This window comes from Camellia sinensis, chromosome 5 (genome assembly GCF_055761805.1).
Source record: "Camellia sinensis isolate YWXY chromosome 5, ASM5576180v1, whole genome shotgun sequence".
Taxonomy (NCBI): Eukaryota; Viridiplantae; Streptophyta; class Magnoliopsida; order Ericales; family Theaceae; genus Camellia; species Camellia sinensis.
In genome coordinates this window covers 94,957,201-94,980,081 of record NC_138965.1, presented here as the reverse complement: position 1 = coordinate 94,980,081, position 22,881 = coordinate 94,957,201, and positions in this window count along the sequence as shown.

The following is a 22,881-nucleotide window of genomic DNA, read 5'->3' as shown; positions in this document are numbered from 1 at the left end:
GATTGCAAGTCTAATTCCAATGGAAGCCACTCTTTGCAAATCATATAAAGGTAAGAGCTAAACCTAGTCTACCCCCCATATATCCTTGCACACCCCAGTGTAATGGGATTGTTCTGGGTAATGCTTTTAAGATCATAGTTTAAAACTCACATTTTGGCCCTGTTTGGTAGGGCTTATTTCTAACTTATTTCAGCTTTTAGCTTAATTTAAGCTATTTGGATATGTTTGGTTCAGCTTAACAATACAGCTTATAGCTTTTTGTAAGTCAAAAATCAACTTATTCTTTGAGTGGGGGAGGAGAAGCTTAATTTATAAGTTAAAAATCAGCTTATGTTCACAGCTATAAGTTATAATCACTTTCCCACAGCTTTACCAAACAGGGCCTATGTAACATTCTGCACTAAAATTGGTATAAAAATCTGGACTTTGTTGGGTTATATTCCAAATCTCCCATAGCTGTGAGAATTGTGATGCTAAATGTCAGGGAACATAAAGCTGATAATCAATTTCTCTTTACAGTGGTCGAAGCTAGAACAACTAAATAATATATACTTTAACAATAAAGGAAAATTCTAGTATAAATTGAAAACATTTGAACACACTATCATCATAACCACACACAGAAACTTAATTCAACGCAGTAATTGGTAATTTACTTGGAACATCAATGTGAGCCGCAATAATTAAAGGTCAAATTGGGAAACAAGCAAAATTAAGATTTATTGACATAAAATCCAAGACTTATACCTTTTTCCTACATTTTCTTAGCAACTAAACAGTACTTGGCTCTCATTCCCAAAAAAAACAAAGAGAAAATAATAGCAAATATATCTTCAAAGTCCTGAATGAAGGTTGATTTTTTACTTCATATCTGAAGCGTTTGGTTGTTGAAAAAATGAAAGGAATGAAAGAAAAACTTGAGATCAGAAGACAGTACCAGAGATTATTGGAGGCCCAAACTTGTTGGTTTGGTTTCTCTCAATCATATCCTATTTGGACCATTCAACCTGACCCAAGTGTGAACCTACTTACGATCCGATCTGTTTAAATTTTAAGTAATGATACATAGCTCTAATTTGACAGCTCTAAATGGAGCTCTAGTGAGGTGGAAGAGAGAGAGAGGAGTGTGGGCCCCACCTTCACATGGGTACCCACCACATCATTAGAGTTACATTAGAGATCTCAAATTAGAGCTCTCAAACATTATTGTTAAACTTTATATTTTAATTTGTTTTCAATTTAAATCATTTATCTATTTTTGTTAAGTAAAATTAATGAAAAAATAAATATTTTAATCATTAAACTTATGAAAAAAATTTATTTTAGACATTTTATGTATATTTACATTGAGTTTAATGACTAAAAAATTCTTTTTTCTTCAATTTTGCTTGACGAAAATAGTTTAATGGTTTAGATTGAAAACAAATCAAAAGATTAGACTTTAAATTGACAAAATAAAAAAATCAAAATTTATTTTCTTACGAGGCTTAAATTCTAGATTTTTTTGTTTTTTGTTTTTTTGTAATTGTCCCAAATAAAATATACAAAATTAATACAATTACATATAGATAATAGATTAAAAAATTAGTGGGTGTTTGGAGTTTTCTTATTTGGTGAAGCACAATATATATCAGCGATTGCAAGGAGCAATGACGATGACCAGGTCAAAGGCGAACAAGGTAGACATTTGTGTTGATTCAAATTGAAAATCGTGACATATATGTGTACATGTACAATGTTTGAATACATAATTGATCAAATAAAAATTCAATAAATTTGATGCGTACAGAGAATGGGTTACAATCACAGATTGTGACAGAGTTGCCAAGGGCATGGTTCTAAAAAATATAATATATATATATATATATATATATATATCAGCGATTACAAGGAGCAGTAAGCTATGATCTAGAGAGAAACTGTGGTGAGATTCGGAGAACTAATCTTAGGACAACCATCATGCCGTATGCCAAAAGGATCTATAAATCTTTGCCATCTACTAATTAAATCGGGGTAAACTTTCATTGTTAGTTTTTTTCTACAAAATTGATCAGTTATAATATAAAAATAGATCAAACAATTGGTGTGTTCACAACTACAAGATGGTGGTCGTGCCTATACAAAAAATGTTTTTCACAAGGAAAAGGCTCAAAGATATGGAATAGAAGGACACTACAGCAACTAATTGGGATCATAATATCTTGAAAAACATCAACAGCTTGATCAATAATCTTACTCTCAAATTGAGGGCCAGATAATTAATGATATAAAATTTCTAACACCTGGAAATGATAAACAACTAAGTCAGCTGATGGCTCAGTGAGTAGCTGTAGACCGCCCGAACTCCTTCCGCGCGCCAGGGTGTGAATTGGGTTCATGGCTACTACAGTTCGGACTCCTGTCACGGTTCTGAATCTAATCTCACAAAGTGCAATGTAAGACTGACAAATCACCAAAGAGTCCAAATCCGGCAAATCATTTTGGAAAATTGATTTTAATCAAAAAGCGCCAAACATGGACTGCTTTGCCAGATTTCAGAGTCGCCACCTAAATATTTTATTTTGGAAAATTTAGGAAACCCTGACTCATGCCTAAGGTCACATGTCCGTCATCACCAAAGTTGCCTCGGCTCGGGAACTTGGGTATGAGAGGGGAAGGTCCTGAAATGAGCACTCCCGCTCGCCCGATCAAAGATCAACCTCTACTAAACATGATATGTTGTTTTTGAAAACACATGTGTTCTTGTTCTGGTTATTAATCTAGAATTACTATGTGATGTGCACGGCATACAAGTATAGACCAAATCGCTTAAGTTGGAACAAAACATCTCATGTTTGTTTTTCGAAAATGGTTTGAAGTTGCTACTCACAAGTAGGCTAAAACGCGGATTTGCCACCCTCAAGTGGGCTTAAGAAAACATGATTTTGCCACTCTGCAAAGTGGGCTTAAAACGCAGATTCGATGAATTATTCTAATTCAAGCAATGAAGCCTTCATCCACAGGCATTCAGACAGTTAAACACTTAAGCACATAGCCTCATGGCAAGCATGCTATCATGGCAGTCACTTACACACATGTAAAGATGCTAAAGCGTAAACACTCACAGTGTACTCCAAGCAAAACAGAAGCCAGTTAGTAATCAATGCATGATCCTAGCTATGTCAACAATGCCTAATGCAACACATGCAACACATGCAAAATGAAACTAAGTAGGCTCGGCTAGCTAAGATGGCATATGAATGCAACATTTGATAACATATTAAACACGTATTCAAGTAAATGTATTAAAATACAATGCAGTTTGAATGATGAGCCGAACCCGGTGTATGCAAGACAAATGAATGATGCACGCATGTGAAGCATAAGTATGCTAATTGAAATATGCCCTAATCTAACCACTGAAAGTGGGTAAATAAAAGGAAGAAAGAAATGGGGTTGGAAGACATGCAGACACGCACACATCTTTATTACAACATTTGCCCTCTCGATGGAGGGTTCGAATAATAAGCTAACTAGCTATGCTAGTTAAACTAATTATTACAAACCAAAACTAATTAACTATTCCTAGTTAACTAATTATTACAAAACAAATCGATTAATTAAGCACATTAACTAATTAAGTACAAGACCGACGAATTAGCTAACTAAGCAAAGCAGCTAAAGCAGTTAAAAGAGGTCCTCGAGGCGAGGGGTGCATGCATGCTCGATCGCCTCGCTTGGAAATCCATTGCTATGCCCAGAATTGCCTCTGTTTGCATTTGATTTGATCTCTGAAAAGTGCACTAACTTCCAGATTGCTTCTGCTCCAACATGGGGACCTCCTGGTGGGCTGCCGACTAGAAAAGAGGGCTGTAGACCAGAAAAAATAGTTGTAGACCAGAAAAAGTGGTCAGTCGACCACCCTTACTGGTTGGCCGACCAGTTAATTTGCCAAGCTCCAGCTTTGCTGCAACAGAAAACAACAAGGGGCATAACAGTGTATTTGCAAGATATGTCTGCACAACCACCCTCCCTATCATTTCTCAAGCTCAAGGGAGTGCGCTACTCGACTCTCAGGCACCAATCGAACATCGCAATGCACGATGGCTGAGAAACAAAGTTTGCACAAGTCAATGTCAACGAATGCACACAAATAACACATAGGGGGGCCTCCACCTCTATCGTGCTTGATCAAGAGGGTCGGCAACCGAGAAATGCTACACGTTTCATCACTTTGAGTATGAAATGTGCGACATTCCTCGTGTTTGGATTAACGTCCAATCCAAACACATGCAACGCAAACAAGACGATCAACCTTCAATGCTAAAGTGACAGCGCAAGACTCTATCATGTAAGCAATGCATGCATGGCATGTTTACAAGCTAAGGCATGAAAGCTAATGAAACATATTACACATGAGGCATGCACTATCAATCTCAAATGGTCAAACCAACCTCTGACAGAGGTCAAACATGCCAAAACAGTGGCTGAAATATGTTAAGATCAAGGCATACAACACAAGGAGAACATGCTCATTTGATGGCCCATTAACAATGCACAAAGACACAACTCTCAAAAGCTCTCAAGGAATGAAAGAAGTGAGAACATGACACACGTACATACTCTGAAATAACATGTTAAACGATGCCCAAACATGCAACCATACTCTGAAATAACATGTTAAACGATGCCCAAACATGCAACCAACACAAATATAGCACAGTATGGTGCTCAAAACTCAAGACTAACTAAGGTACTTGCACCATAGCCATATCAAGCAAGCCCCAAAGGGCCAAGATGACTCAAAATAGTCCCAAGGCAGGTCAAAACAATGCCAAAACATGCATGGAGTAGAGCTAACACATACTAGAATGGCAGGCATAAAGCATGACTCATGCAAGGCCAATGAGTGGGATTACACTACACATACCAAAACCAAGCATGAGGTGACTTCACCAACAAAAATCAGAGTTGTAACATGGTAAAATAACACCAAAAACATGCTGAGATGGTAGCCCCAAAAGCTTAGGCAAGCATGCATACATATTGGCTCATAAGTGAAGCATAAGGCTCAACCCTCAAACACAACAAAGGGATGATAAATATGAGAATATGGCAGAGGTATACGGTCTAAAATAACATGCCAAATGATGCCATGCCATGCAAAAAGCTCAAATATGACATGCTAGAAGTCTCAAAGCTTAAGGCTAGCAAAGCTAAATGCACTATAGCTATGTAAAGCCAAGCATGCATGACCAAGACCACTCAAATCAGACCTAAAACTTGTTAAATCAAAGCCAAAAATGTACTAGAGTAAAGTCTACACATGCTAGATCAATAGGCCAAAACACCAAACAAGCTAGGCTAGTGAACAAGCTTGCACTACAAGTGCATAAACCATGCGAGAGGGGACCTTGTCGACCAAAATTAGAGCCAAGGCATGCCAAAATATGAGTAAAATCCTACTGGAGTGGAGCCAAAAACATGCTAAAATGGTGGTCCAAAGCATAGAGCATGTTAGGCTAACTAAGAGGATTGCACTACAAGTACATGAAGCATGTAAGAAGCAACCAAACTAACCCAAAACAGAGTTATATCATGTTAGAATAAGGCCTAAAACATGCTAAGATAGAGCCTTACAAAAGTAGAAAAGCATGCCAAAGTGTTAAGCCAACAACACATGTAAACAAAACACAAGAGGGGGGGACCACCCCCATCCATTTTGGGTCTAAAAACCCACTTTCCACCACTGAAATTCCTCTAGAATTCAGTGGTTAAAAGGCCAAAACAAGGTGGTTTGAAAGGCCTTAAGAGATAGAACAAAGCAAAGGAAAATAAGCCACCAAAGGGGGTAAGCCACCCCTAACTCAAACAAAGCCTCAAACAACCTTTTAAAACACTTTAAAACAAAGGTTTTTACAATTGAAAGTTAAGCCAAAAAAAACATGCAAAGGTGGCTAAGTATGCAATCAAAACAAAGCTTAAAAAAAGGGAATAGGACTCACCCTTGAATAACAACAAGAACAGCCACTTCTGAGGCAAAACCAAGCCAAAATCATTCAAATGCAAGCTCCAAGAACCTCAGCTCAAGAGTGAAGGTGTTTCACTAGGTGTTTAGTGCAAAAGTGTGAACAAAACTCACTTTAAGGCACAAAATAGCACAAATATATATATATATATATAGAGAGAGAGAGAGAGAGAGGAGAGAAATCAAGAGAGAGAGATATGTTTAGCCCAAATCCCAAATTTCTAAACCTTAAACAAGAGGGAGGAAGCTCCCTTGTATAGAATTTCATGCCTCAAGCTTGTTAGACAAGCTAGAGGCTTGGTGCAATCCCTCCATACACGTGTATGGAGGATGCCTTCTGTGCCCAACAGCTGGCACAGATGGCAAGGAAAATATCTGCAGAAAGTGCAGAACGGCTGCCGACCAGTTAAAATGGTCGACCGACCACCTCTCCTAGTCGACCGACCACCAAAAGTGGTCTACAATGAATAAAACTGGTTGGCAAGGGAGGAAGAGGGTCTATAGAGAGAGTAGAAGGTGGTGGCAGGCTGCCGACCACCTTAGGTAGTCCACAGACCACCCACCCTAGCTGACCGACCACCAAAAGTGGCTAGCAGGGAAGAAAAGTGGTCCACAGGGAGGAAAACTGGTCTACACCCCTGTTTCACCCTCCAGGCAAAGGGTAACAAGGTTTGGTTCAAAAACAAATCAAAAGGAAGAAAGACAAAAGTCCGTAAGGCCAGGCACTCAGCCGGAAGCCCGGAAAACTAGTCTACGAGCCACTACAAGTGGCCTACAAGAGGGAAAGGTAGCCTACGACTACAAAAAATGGCCTACAGGTCTCTGTCTCCCTCTAGGCAAAGGCAGCAAGGCATGGTCCAAAAACCAGGCCAAAAGGAGAAAGTTAAGAAGTCCCGAGACAAGGCGCTCAGCCAAAGGCTCCGGAAACTCAAAACGAGCACAAACATGCACAATCACCAAGTGCACAGACGATGTCGTCTGAGTCTTAAGGTTAGTCAAAAATGGGATGTCTACAGTAGCATCGTGGATGGTAAACACAGTTTTGAAAATAGGGTTCAATTCCAAAATAAGATATATATCACAGAAATTAGATTGGCATACAATTTCGATAAAGACAATCTGTTTAAAAAAAAAGGTTTCACAATTCAACAGTTAAAATACTCATGTCTCTCAAGAACATGATAAATGACATTTTCTACTTAAAACAGATTACAACATGAATACCAAGAATTTTCTGGGTACCAAGAATGACAAGTAACATGCCATAAAGTTCTCAAGGCAATAAGCCCATTGTATCCAATATTGAACCAAGAGTCATCCTCGGGGTGGCAACCCGGGCCTTTTCTCTAAGATGATCCGATTGAAGGTCACCTAGCCTAGCCTAGGTCTTTTCGTTACAATCGTTGAGCACTAAAGTCATCACGGCCCAACCCGGATTTGTTCTCTAGTGGCTAGAGTCACCACACACAGTGAAATAATTTCCCTAGACTAAAATATACAGATGGTCTCTGTAGCTCGACTTTTTCGCGCCCTCTTTCGGAAGACGAATAAGCCCTACAGTATCGGACTCCCGCGGTTCTGAATCTGATCTCACAAGTGCAATGTGAAATAGATAAACACCAAAGAGTCTCAATCTGGCAAATCTTTTGGAAAATCGACTTTGAATCAAATTGCCAAAAATGAACTGCTTTGCCAGATACAGAGTTGCCATCTAAATATTTTTGGGAAATTTAGGAAACCCATGACTCATGCCAAAGGCCACGTGTTCGTCATCACTAAGATTGTCTCGGCTCGGGAACTAAGGTACAAGAGGGAAAGGTCATGAATTGAGCACCCCTGCTCGCCCGATCAAAGATCGGCCTCTACTAATCATGATATGATTTTTATGTACATTACATGCTCTTGTTCCGGTTTATTAGGCTAGCATTACTATGGGATGCGCACACACACAAGTATAGACTAAATTTGCAAGAATTGGAACATTTTGATTCATGTTTGTTTTGAAAATTATTTCGAAATATGTACCACTTTGAAAAAATGATCGCACATGAACATTTACTCAAATTATTCCAATTCAAGCAATTAGCCTTTATCCACATGTATTCAAGTAATTATAGCACTTAAGCACTTAGCCTAATGGTGAGCATTCTAAGCATGGAAACATCAACACTCATGCAATTATGCTAAAACGAGTAAAGGCTCACCTAGTACTCCAAGGCAAAAAAGGAATAAGTTAGAAAAATGCATGATTCCTAACTTATGTGATATGACTAATGCGATACATGTGATATGCAATCTAAATAGGCTTGGCTGCTTAACATGGCATATGGATCAATTAAATAGCATGCGGTCTAAGCACATATTCAAAGAAGCACTAAGCAATAACATTTTAAGTTAGACTGATAAACCGAGCCTCGGTGCATGCAATACAAGTGGATGCAAAAATGAAGTATGCTAAACAAAACGTGATGTCCCTAAACTAACCATCATAAGCTAGTAAATAAAAGAGAGAAAGATGTGGGGTTAGAAGACATAAGCATTGTTACAACATTGTGCTCTCACGAAGGAGAGTCCGAATAAACTAACTAGCTAACTAACTAAAGCTAAGCTAATTAATTAACAATACAAATTAAATTAGCTAAACTACTTAACTAATTATTACAACAAAAAATGAACTAATTAATTAACTAATCTAGCTAATTAAAATAATTACATCACTTTACAAAATTAACTAGTTACAACTAATTAATTACAACAAATAGCTAAGCTAAGTATTTAAACTAAACAGGCTCAATATGCGAGGAATGCTCATGCACATGCTCGGTTTCCAAACAAAAAAGGACACTATTTTGCTTCCAGAAAGCCTTTGTTGCACAGTAGAACACTAACACCTTTGTCCACTTCTAGAATAACTCTGCTCTGCTCAAAAAACACACTGCTAAATTTTGCATCAATGGCCAACTGGCCAGTAGTGAGGGCCTGCCGGCCACTTGTGATAGCCGTTCGGCCATATAAAGTGGCATGCCGGCCACTGTTGTAGGTTTCACCTTGCTGCAACAAAGAACAAACGGAGTATGCACAGGGTATTCTCAAGGGTTTGTTTACACAATTTTCCCTTCCTTATCATGAACAAATCAAATGAGTAGTAAAGTTGGTCCACAAACCATCAACTCAAGCAATTTCATTGCACGATGGCTTATGAACCAAAGTGTGTAATTTCAATAAATGCAACAAAATAAGACTCTAACCTCCTCCCTTTCATGAATTGATCAAGGGAAGTGGTGACCTTGGAAACTTGAATCATTTCATCTCTAATGAGTATGAAATGCATCAAGCTTCCACGTGTTCAATTAACGTCTGATTGAATACAAAACCAATTATTATCTTGCAGCATTTTAGTCCCATTTTAATTACTTTATTTTAATTACAATCCATCCTTTAATTCATTGAGTCCAATGGTGAGTTTAAGTCCTCCAAATGGAAAGAAGGCTCAAACCAAGTGTTTTCTTGGGCATGAAAGAGACATCATACCATTGGTAATGAACCCCAAATGGATTAAACCATTAAACATGACATCTCAATCTCATGCTTTAAATAAACAAGTTGTTTGAACCACTTTCAAAGAAAAACAAAAGCCAAGAAAGGAGGGAGGTTGCAGAGGTGATTAAGAGTGATCACAAGTATGGAAAACTGTAAATAAATGCAATCAACTCAAACAAGATGGTGTCTAAGGCTTAGAACACCAAACTCATGAGGACAATTACACTACAAGCATGCAATTCGAAGCTCAAATGCAACAAACAGCTAAGAACACTCCTAAAACAGGTCTAAAATAGTCCTAAAACATGATGGATTTAAGACAAAAAAAGCTAGATTAATATGCTAAAAAATGGCACAAGCTAGACTAGTAAGCAAAACATAAGGAGGAGAGGCTAACGCCTCCAAATTTGGACTTCAAAACATGATTTTTTTCCACTGAAATAACTCTGAAAAATAGTGTTTAAATGCTCAAAAACATGTAGTAAAAGGATAGGAAACACAAGGGAAAAGGCCTTCAAAACAAGGTGCAAAGAAGGGTGATCCACCCCTCAACCTTTAATGGCCTTAAAACCCAAGCTTCAGCCTAAAAATACAGAGTTTTTTATAGCCCAAAAACAGTTGAAAAATAGCAAGAATACTAACAAATAAAACAAAGCAACAAGCAAAGCCTTATACCTCTTGAACAGAAGACTAATTCTAGGCAACAAACCAAGACAACACACCCTTCAAGAACTCAAACCAAGCTCAAAAGTACCTCAGACCAAAGATGAGAAGGTTTGGTTCAGGGTGTATAGGCAAAGGTTAAGGATATGTAGGCTAAAGTGTAGAAATTTGGAAGAGAGAGAGAGAGAATTGTAGAGAAAAATGAGAAATTTTGCTCTAAAATTTTTCTAACCTTTTAAACAAAAGAGGGAGGCCCTCTATATATAGAAAACATGAATTCCCCTCAAGAACATCCAGCCCTGTACATAGATGCAAATGCAAGCATCTGTGCAAATAGCTGGCACAACTGTCACAAAATATCTACAAAAGAAACTAGTGCCTGGCCGGTCATCACTGGTGGCCGGCAACCAAGAGTGACGGTGTGGCTAGCCTTTTTCACCCCCCTCCCCTTTTGGAAGGTTTGAAAAGAAGGCCTCACAGTTCGGATTCCCGCGGTTCTGAATCTAATCTCATAAGTGCAATGTGAAATTGATAAACACCAAAGAGTCCAAATCCGGCAAATCGTTTTGGAAAATCGAATTTAAATCAAATAATGCCAAAATTGGACTGCTTTGCTAGATACAGAGTCACCACCTAAATATTTTTGTTTTGGAGAAATTTAGGAAACCTTGACTCATGCCGAAGGCGACGTGTCCATCATCCCCAAAGTTACCTCGGCTCGGGAACTTAGGTACGAGGGGGGAAGGTTATGAATTGCGCACCCCCACTCGCCCAATCAAAGATCAGCCTCTACTAATCATGATATGATTTTTTTTATAAACGTTATGTACTCTTGTTCTGGTTATTTAGCTAATATTACTATGTGATGCGCACAATCAAGTATAGATTAGTTTGCTCAATTTGGAACAATTCAATTCATGTTTGTTTACAAAAATTGTTTGAATTTGCCACCTCAAGTAGGCTTAAAGATTGCGGATTTCCCACTAAACATAGTGGGCTTAAAACATGATTTGCCACTCAACAAAGTGACCTTAAAACTCACATTCGTTGAATCGTTCCAATTTAAACAACAAGTCTTCATCTATAGGCATTCATGCAGTTATGCATTTAAGCACATAGCCTCATGGAAAGCATGCTAATCATGGCATCATTCACACTTATGCAAGTATGCCAAAGCGTAAAGCTCACCTAGTTCTCCGAGCTAAGAAGACATGAGTTAATAAAATATGCATGATTCCTAACTATACAATATGCCTAATACAACACATGCAATATGCAATTAATAGGCTCGGCTACTAATATGACATATGGACCGATTTGATAACATGCGGTTAAACATGTATTCAAAGATGATATTGAAATGACAATGTAGTTTGAATGATGCGTCGAACATCGGTGCATGCAATATGAATGAATGGAAGCATGCGATATGCTAATTAAAGCATGTCCCTAATCAAACCATCGAAAACAATTAAATAAAAAGGAGAAAGACGTGGGGTTGGAAAACATACACACACGCACGCACACTTATTACAACATTACGCCCTCGAGGATCCGAATAAATAAAAGCTAACTAGCTAGCTAAACTAAACTAATTAAGCTAATTATTACAACACTTTAAATGAATTAACTAACTATTCTAAGCTAATTAAGTAGAACAATTAAATAATTAACTATCTAAGTTAATTAAATATTACAAAGCAAACTAATTAGCTAAATACTTAACTAATTAATTACAAAGAAACTAAGCTAATTAATTACAACATAACATGAACTAATTAACTAATCTACTTGAATAATTACATAACTTGCAAGCATTAGCTACAACTAATTAACTAAAAGGCCACGGGAAATGAGGAATGCATGCATGCTCAATTTTTCACCCGAAAGGCCACTGTTTTACTGCTGTAAGCCTCTATTGCACAGAAGTACTTACCCTTTCTCCTTCTCCAGATCAACTCTGTTTTGTCACAGAAGCATACTGTCGAATTTGCATTGGTGGCCAACAGGGGGGCCAGTCGACCACTGCTGATGATCGGTCAGCCAACAATGGTTGCCGGTCAGCTACAACAAATAGCAAACATAGCAAAACAATTTACTTTTTGAAGGTTTGTTTGTGCTGTTACCCTCCTTATCATCAAACAAGTTCAAAGGAGTGACACTCTTGGCTCTCAAAGCATCAACCAAGCAATTTCATTGCATGATGGCCAAAGAACCAAGTTTGTACGAGTTTAATGAATGCAAAACAAGACTCAAATGACCATCACCCTGTCATGCATGATCAAGGGCAATGAAGACCTAGGAAAATGGCACATTTCATCACTTTTGAGTATGAAATGTTCCATTTTTCTTGTGTTCAAACTAACGTCCGATTTGAACACATGCAATGCAACACAAAGAAGTGCTTATCTTGCTGCTTTTACTTGCCAATTTTGTTTACACATTTTAATTACCAAATCATTCATTAATCAATTAGTCCATTGGTGAGTATCTTCTAAGGTGAAAGAAGTGTCAACCAAGGGATAGTTCAAGGCATGAGAGAAGCTTCACGTCGTTGGTAATGAACCCTCAAAGGAGGATTAAACCATTAAGCATGAGCCTCCATCTCAAGCTTAAACAACCCTAAAGTTGAAACATCCCTCAAAGCAAATGAAAAAGTGAAGAAATGAGGGAGATTGCAAAGATTATAAGTGCTGAAATTAGGTGAGAAGAAGCACTAAAACATGCAATCAAATCAAACCAATGATGATTAAAGCCTTAAAATACCAAGCTAGTGAAAGGACTTACACTACAACTATGCAAAACAAGACTCAAAAGGCACCAAACAGCCAAAACAGTGGCAAAACAGTTCAAAACAGAGTGTAAAACATGCTGGACTTGAGCCACAAAAAACTAAAACAATAAGCTAATACATGAGGCTAACTAGGCATGCAAACAAGACTAAAGGAAAGGAGGCTAACCCCTCCAAATTTGGACTTCAAAATGAGTTTTTTACCATTGAAAAATCACTGAAATTCAATTGTTAAAAGGCCCAAAAAAATTGGTTTGAAAGTGATGAACAAAGACACAAAAACTTTACAAACTAAGAAGAAAGAAGGGTGAACCACCCCTTAACTGAAAATGGCCTCAAACCAATACTTTTAAGCTATAAAAACAGAGCTTTTTACAGTTCAAAATCAGCCTCAAAACAATTGAAAAAGATGGCAAAGCAAGGGTACAAAACAAGTATATAGAGAGAGTGTTATACCTCTCGAAGCCAAGACACAATTTAGCCAACAATCCAAGCAAAAACCTCCTCCTAAAGCTCAAAACAAGTCCCATGCTACCTCAGCCCAAAGACTAGCAACTTCTATCAAGGGTGTATAGGCAAAAGTGTAGGATTTGTGAGCAAATGTGTATAAAATTACAAGAGAGAGAGAGAGAGAGAGAGAGAGAGAGAGAGAATTTGGTTCCAAATTTTCTAACCCTTAAAAATGGGGGAGGAACCCCCATATATATAGAAAAACATGCCTTGAGCTTAGAAACATCCTACCATACACGTGTAGGGAGATGCAACTCAGTGTGCTAACAGTTGGCACGATTGTCAACAAATATCTGGAAAAAGACACTAGTGACCGTCGGCCACCACTGATAGCCGACGGGCCACCCCTAGTGGCTGATTAGCCACACCAATGGCCGACAACCATGAGCCATGGCCGACAACCTATGGTTGTGACTGATAGGTCACCACAAGTTCCAGACTCAAAACACCAAGCTTTTGGTCCAAAAGAAAGCACAAAATGGACAAGCTTTAAAGGCTCAAAGATAGGGCGTTCCACTGAGGACTTCGGGCACTCAAAGCGAACAAATGCAATCGTAATCATCGAGTGCACAAGCGATGACGTCTAAGTCTAGAAGTCGGTCAAAAATAGGGTGTCTACAGATGGACGGCAGCCCAAAAAGGTGGCCGATAGGCCACCAGAAGCTGCAGGCTTGAAAAACCAAGGTTTTGTCCAAGAATGAAACAACAGGGGTGTAGGGTTTGAAAGGCTTAAAGTTGTGGCATTCTGCTAAGGACTTTGAGCACTTGATGAGCAAATAAACTCATCATCGGGTATGCATGTGATGACATCCAAGTCGTAAGGGCCTTCAAAAATGGGGTGTCTACAGTTGCCATTCTTTGACAGAACTCGGAGTCATGAAATGACGTGAGTGAATGTCAAAGCCAGAAGACGACCCATTTTGACAAGGCCGTAAGACTTGGACAAAGAATCAAGACAAAAATTAATGGTTGCACCCGCAGGCTGCCTACGTATGCCTTTGCAAGGAATCAAACCAGCGTAGTTCTAGGGCAAAATGCAAACGATACACAACGTAATGCAATAATACAAATGACATACGGTGCGATGCAATAATATAATCAAACCATAAACAGTGTTTACCACACAAATATCATAAAGAGACGGAGATGCAAATCAAACTACGTTTTATATAGAAAATAAGTGGGCACAGCCAAACGACGTCTAACACAGGCTAAGTGCCTACATCCTCAATACTGGCCTTAGCGTAGCATGAATGCTTACACATAACAAAACCATGTTTTAACATGAAAAGGGTGAGAGCACTTGCAAAACTATGTTTTTCGCAGAAAGAGAAAGAATACAAGTAATTGGGTGGTATGATATAAGTGAGGAATGGTCTGCTGGGGAAAGATAATGATCCTAAATGCTAAATGCAACAAGACAAAGTACAATGCAATGGATGCAATGGATGTAGTGAATAAGGAGCGCAAGCCAAACTACGTCTTACCTAGAAAGGGCATGGACACAAAACAGACCACGTCTAACATAGAAAAGGTGCCGACACCCTCAATACTGGCCTCAACGCAGCATGGGTACTTACACATGACAGAACCATGTTTCAACAAGGGAAAGGTATGGGCACATGCCAAACTAAGCTTAACATGGAAAGGATACAAGCGATAAAATGGATAATGATGTACTGGATTTGATAGATGATGTAGTAGATGCATGCGATAGCTGTAATAAGTAATAATGGATATGATGTAGCATCTAGGAAGTGGTGCCTTAGAAAGTACTTGGCAGGGGCAATTGGCGATGACTCACCTCATGCTGCTGGGGATATTTCGCTTCTTCTTGGTTTCAAGACTTCTTCCTTCATCTTGCACTTCCGAACCACGGGTACTACTTTCTCTTTGGCTATGTTTGCAACTTTCCCTATTCTCCAACAGGGTGACAAACTAGGTTAGTTCAGTATCCAGAATTGAGGCGCATACAAGCTACCTCAACCTATGGGGTTGCCATACAGATTTCACACCGAGGATACACCCCTGGGTATTTAAACCTGACTTTAGTCTCGAAAATCCCAAACCTTTGTGTTCTAGGCCTCGGCCATTCGAACTCTAGTTTCCACTGTCTCAGTTGATCTCCTCGGAACTCACCGCAAACACAGGCAGGTGACTATACCAGACCACCAAAAGTCGTTCGGGCACGAAAAAAACCAAAGAAATTGCACCTTTAGAGGATTTAGGGTCTCCTAGACCAAGAGAGTGCACAAGACAGTGCGATACGAGTGAATGCACAAGACAGTGCTATGCAGGTGCACAAGATAGTCCGATGTAAGATGAAATGCACAAGATAATGCGACGTAAGGTGAAATGCACAAAATAATTCTATACAAGTGAATGCATAAGATAGTGCCATACAGGTGCACAAGATTGTGCAATGTAAGATGAAATGCACAAGATAGTGCGATGTAAAGTGAAATGCACAAGATAGTGCTATACAAGATGAAATGCACAAGACAGTGCTATGCAGGTGCACAAGATAGTGCGATGTAAGATGAAATGCACAAGATAGTGCTATACAAGTTATAATACACAAATTAATGCATGAAATAGATGTAAATGCACAAGGCAGTGCGAGTGGTGCACAAAATAGTGTTATGCACAAGACAATGCAATGGTGCACAAAATAGTGCGATACAAAGTGAATAGGATAGTGTTATACAAAGTGCACAAAACAATGCGAAGCAAAATGAAATGCACAAAATAGTACGATGCAGGTGAGTGATACATGGTATGCAAAGGGAAATGAGCAGTATTCAGAGTAATGCGTCATGTACCTTATGAGATGAGTATAGGGAAACTTTCCATAACTCATTGAAATGAAACACAAAGGGTGGCAACTCGACAAAACTCTTTTTAAGTGCAGAACAAAATTAAGAGCAAGAGCAACCAATCACACAGTTCAAAGCAACCAGATTGTATAACCATGCTGGGATAATTCAAAGCACATATACTAATCAGAGGGAAGATGGCACTTCCAAGAGAGTTTTGAAATAGTTAGAGACAACTTTCGAAAGCTAAATCATATTAGAATCATCATGGGGGTAAGACCACCCTAATCCAAGGGAAAGTGCCCAACAAGTGGCTCTGAATGGATGAAGAGAAAGGTTGGGTTCATGCCCCTTGTTCAAATGATGACCCAATCAGATGCACTGAAAATTGCCCCTAGTGTCCAATCATTGGCCACCGGTTAGGTTCATGCCCTGTGTTCGATTAATGGCCCGATCAGATGCACTAAAAATTACCCCTAGTGTCCAGCCACTGTTTTCAACATTATACAGGCACGTGTGATGGGGATCATCAGATCCTGGAACAGTTGTCAACCAATCAGACTCATGTATCTCTTCTGACATATTGAGAACTTACTCCAGTCCCCTCCAAAGCAGTGACAGATCCCTCATACACACTTTGCAATGATCATGAATGCGATGCCCCTTGTATAGGCACTCTCAGCTCGTTTATAAATTCCACGCATGAACTTGTTTTCGAGTTCGGAGCGAACATTTATGTATGGAATTTAGGCAATGCCACTCTATTGAACTTTGAGTGACAAACACACTATGGTGACTCGATGAAGAGCGCTAACTAAGACAAACACGTTATGGTGACTCAATAAAGAGCACATATTGAAACAAATACTAGGCATGATATAACAGAACTCACAACTGACCCAAAAGCATAAAAAAAGACTCAAGGTAACTGATCATTCACAGTGCCCCTAATATTACTTATGCTCCCTTTAAAACTCAATTTCGATTCCTGTTTTGCTCAAGATAGAGATTCTACTGATAAGTTCAAGTATCGAAAATTGCTCCACTTGGTGATTCAAGTTAGTTCTTTCTTACCCAACACAAGTATGTGATATGCACAGCAGTGGTGTAGCTCATGGACTGACATGAAGCTGGTGACATGATTGGGCAAGATAATTGGGTTGAGATGAATAAGACGGATATGGTTGAGACCGAACTTCAGGATGAAGTTGCCTACGTATCCCAAGATAGGAATCAGGTCAACATAGTTCATGGCTGAGGTTCACTCGGGTTTTGACACTCTCCTTTTGCGCTCTAACTTTTTCTAAAGTCGCCCATTCGGGGTTTTCAACCTTGCGAGCTATATTTTTTTGATTTCTCATTTTTCATGCTCTAACTTTTGCCTAGGTCGCCCTTTCAGGTTTTCAGCCTAGCGAGCCTCTCAAGGGTAGCGTTACAACACTTGTGGTGAATTTGATCAATAGTCATTCTTTCCCTAACATTGGAATTGGTTTTGCCTTGATTTGAGCTTACTTCTCCATTCCCTTATGCATGCTTTATACTATTTTTGCAATGCGGTACTGTCTTGCATTGGCTTCCCCGAATTCAGACAGAAGTTTCCTTCCCCACAGTTGATTAGATTTCAATCCAATGGATGCCTCTAGCTTGACAGTTGACTTCTTTTCCATTTCCTTTTTTTTTCTTTTCTTCTTTTTTCCTTTTTCTTCTTTTTTACTTTTCTTTTTTTTTTCCTTTATTCTTTTTTTTCTTTCTTTTATTCTTTTCTAGTTTCATTTATCCTTTTCTCTTTGACATAATGAAAACACCAGGGGAAAAATTCTATGATTGGTGAGGTCTGAAATTCACCTTATACTTGCAGGTCTGAAAGCCACCTTGTGCTTGCCGACGTGATTGCCTAATGGTGAAGAGAATCCCCAGGATAATGTAGAATACCATGCACAATTCTAAACCTATCTTCGCAAGTTTTGCAAAAGAAACAGGTTAAAATTTTTGAAATTATGAATGACTTTGCACCAGTAAGTCAGAATTCACTCAAACCATTCGGGGGTCCTTCTCAACACTCGAGCATATTAACAGAATCTTATTCAAAAAAAAAATTCAAAAACAAATTCAAAACCTTTTTCTATTTGTAAAAGGTCACACATGCATCACTATAGGCACAATAACATGATCAGAAACTTGACTCCCACCTCCTTATAAAGATGAAGACCTGAGGGTACACGAGAGTGACTAAAAAAAAAAAGACTCAGCTGACACAATAACGCAAGAAAAGACAGAAAGTAAAACTCACAACATAACTATTTGCAAGACATAACTCAAAACAAAATAAGCATTTCTGAGACAAAAGGGGGTTTCCGTTCTCCAAGTCCATCTGTAGAATTTAAAAAAAAAAAAAAACACCTTCAAGTAGCCCACAGGAAGGTCCAGACCTGCCTTCAATTCATCAATACACATCCACACCTAGAAGGATTGATTTTCGAATTTCAAATCGGGTCTCACAGATTGAACCTCATAATTACGTTGTCCCCACACATCTTCTTGACCAAAACAATTGTTGTTTCACACCATGCCCCTAGTTTAGAAGGTCCTTCCCAAGTGCTTTCGACAATTTCCCTAGCTAAGACTGAGGTTCATCATTCCAACTACCAGTGCTAGCATCACTGCTTCATCAAGCTTGAGCTCGCCAAGATCGAGTAAACCTTCCATCCCTTCAAAGATTTTGTTCCTTTTGCTCAAATCAAAATCAGAAGATTCAGGAATGAACACAATGGGTTTGAGCTCAGTGGCGGGTATACTGTGTTGCCTAGGGTAATGGTTGGTTGGTGGCAAGCTGTGTATTGGTTTTATGTTATGGAATGGCAATCTATTACGGTCAAGGAGAGGGTTATTGACAGCTTTGGAATTTTCAGGTGGGGTGATGACCTTTTTGTCACTTAGGTTTTGAATTTCATAGTGAAGGCGAAGGCGAAAGCAACGGTCAGTATGCTAACCGTACTGCTAGTGGAATATGAAATATTGGGTAGAGTCGTGTTTAGATGGGAGAGGATTAGGGAGAGGTCAAGGATTGAGTGGTTTGAGATACTCTTTCTCCATCAGTACCCGCAGTGCACAGGTTAGGCTCATATGGAGTTGGATGAAGGTTTGTTTCGGGGAGGAAGAAGCACTAGGTTTAGAAACATTGGCAAATGGGTTGGCGGGTGTTGATTGGGTATTCATAGGCTTGGGCCTAGAATTAGGATGGGTATTTCTGGTAAAGCATCCCTTTTCATTGCTTGCCCCTAATCAAAATGCTCTCATCCTGAGCAACAAAAGTGTCATCACAGTCTGTGAAATAACTTCAAGCACTTGCTGCTTGTTCAACCCTTTGATCTTCAAAGTCTTAATAGCCCACTGAAGTTGTGCATAGGGATCAATACTTGTCCCGGCTTTGTTCTTGCCACTTTCTTCTACTTGGCCAAGGGTTTGGGTGGCTATATCGAAGCGAGGCCCATTTGTTGTTGATCTGTCATCACCTAGACTTGAGATAGTTTCAAGTTAGCCCTTTTCAACTGTAGCTCACCCCAAGATTGAGGAGCTTTTTGACGAAATCAAAACCCCAAATGTTAAATCTGCCACCGTTCCTTGAAGGTCTTCAATTATTTCCAACATCTCAGCAGTAGTAGGTTCAGCCATTTGGCACTCTTGGCATCCCTGAACTGGATTTGGTGCATCCATCATGCACAAATTGGTACTTTCTAGAATGAACACCTCAGGCTTGAGTAAATGGGTCGGGGTGATGTATATGCTGGGGTTGAAGGTGGATGGCAATGTATGGATGAGGTTAAGACAAGGAGGAGATGCTTTTTCATGGATGGGAAGTGGGTTGGTGGTAACATTGGGGTCTTGAGGTGGAGCTATCGTCTGATTGTTGATGAGATTTTGAACGTCATGAGGAAGGCGGTAGCAACGATCGGTGCCATGACCGCGTTGCTGATGATACACATAGTATTTGGTGGGATTATGTCTAGCAAGTAGTGGGTCAGGAAGAGGTTGGGGATCGAGGGGTTTGAGATACCCTCTTTCCATCAGGATTTTTAGTGCGCTGGTTAAGCTTATATAGAGGGGGGGTGAAAGTTCTGCCTTGAGCTCGAGTTGGGTTGGCTGTTGGTGGGTTGGTATTAGCAAAAGGATCGGTAGTGGCGACTGTATTGATTTCAGTGGGTTTGGAAATAGTGCTACTACTAGCATTGGTACTCCCGGCAAAAACCTTCATTGTTAGTTCGCTTGTTCTGGGAATAATTCCTTTGTTAAATGCACTCTCAATCTGAACCCCTAATTCATGCAAAGTTTTGAAAGTGAATAGTGGAGTGACTATTAACTTTTGTATCAGGATCAAGGTTCTGCACCACTATCCGCACTTGGTCCCTCTCAGAAGGTCGATCTGTCATTTGTGGGGCCTTTGCTCTCCATATTGCAACAAATTCCACAAAAGGTTCTCCAGGATTCTGGTGGGTTACTTCAAGCTCTTGAATGGTCATTTCAAGTTGGGTATTGTAAGAGTACTGATTGACAAACGCCTCAGCTAACTCTTCCCAATACTTCTTTACTATATCCTCCAACTTGGCATACCAAGTGGCTGCTATACCCGATAGTGTTCTTCTATATAGACAGAGTTTTTGAGGCTTAGTCAGACCCATTGGTTTCAGGACGTCCAAGAAAAGCCGAATATGTACCATAGGATCTCCAGATCCATCGAAACGGTTAATGTGTGGCATTTTGAATCTATCTTGGAGTCTTACGGCAACCTCGGTGTATCCATCCTCAATGTCGGGAATGGAGTTAAGTCCCTGAGCCTTTTTGAATTACTTCTCGAGATTAGCAAGTTTTAACAAGATCGGGTCGAGATCATTAATATCAAGGGGATAAAGCCCTTTTATTAGGTTGTACCAGGGGTCAGAAAACTCGAGCTTGAGCTAACCCTTCTCGGGAATCCAAACCTTGCAAATCTTCAACTGGCGGAGGTGGGTCAATGTTCGGCTGGAGGCCCAGGACTGAATGTGTAATAGATGCCCCAGATGGGCGTTGCATTTCAGCATTGATCTCATCCTGCATGGCAATTCCCTGGTTTAACGCCGCTATCATGGCTACAACTTCTTCTAGGACTCTGAGCCATCATGGGTCTGCTGAGTTGGCAATCGAGGAAATGGATGGATGTAAGCTGAGAGCTGACTAACAAGGATTTCAACCCAGTTATATTTAATGGATTTGAACTGGATTGGTCTAGACGGGTTTGACTAGATTGGGCTTTTTTTTTTTTTTTTTTTTTTTAGAGTGGGTCTTTTGGCATTTGGTTAGATCTTTTCTGAGTTGGCTTTTGGGGATAAGATGGACTGGACCTTTTATTGAGTGGGGTTTTTTCTGGGATTGGATGGACTGTGATAGGTTAAGGCTGGCACTACTCCTTCTTTGGCTCAGACAAACTTGGCATTTAAGAAACAAATGCCTCTCATCAGATTAGGATATCGGGTACGCCAGTCAAAACAAAGCAAGATACAATATTGGACCATGGTTCTGGTTTTGCTGAAAATTCACCCATATCAAACACAAACCCCAGGATTTCGACCCAAATCTATTTCTGATATGATCCTCAAGTTTGAAAAGAATCGCCTAAAAATTAAGACTCTCCGAGGATTGCATCATACATTCCCAAAGATTTGCACATTTTGCACAAAAGAATTCAAAACACCCTTATAAGAGGTTTAAGGTTTCCCTGTCCTAACTTTGGAGTGATCTACAGCTTTTCTACTCAAACAAACGGTATCACATCATCCTACATATGGGAGAGTATCCTGCCCTAAGTTGGAACAGTCAATATGGTTTTACTATATGTAGTTAGGCCAAATGGTCAAAGAAGGTACCTTAGCAAGACTACCTAATATACCTCTCACACCTAACACCGAGAAGTGAAAGGAGAATCAAACGGTACAGCGATAGTCCAGATCTAAGGGTTGTGTTCCCAACATGGCAAGCCTTTTGGGCAAGCTTCTGGCAAACCTTCCAGGAATAGCAAATGGCAAACACACTACATAGGCACACCAATGCAAGTGTAATGCAAAGAAACATATAAGTGTAGATAAAATTTCATATCATGAATTTCGAGTCAAGTTCTCTAAAGTCCCCAGCAGAGTCGCCAGAAACTGTAACTCGACTTTTTATGCCCCCATCGGAAGACGAATAAGACCTACAGTATCGGACTACCCCGGTTCTGAATCTGATCTCACAAGTGTAACGTGAAATAGATAAATACTAAAGAGTCCCAATCCGGCAAATCTTTTGAAAAATCAATTTTGAGTCAAATTGCCAAAAATGGACTGCTTTGCCAAATACAGAGTCGCCACCTAAATATTGTTGGAAATTTTAAGAAACCCATGACTCATGTCAAAGGCCATGTGTCCGTCATCACCAAGATTGTCTCAGCTCGGAAACTTAGGTACGAGAGGGGAAGGTCATGAATTGAGCACCCCCGCTCATGATATGATTTTTATGTACATTATATGCTCTTGTTCCAGTTTATT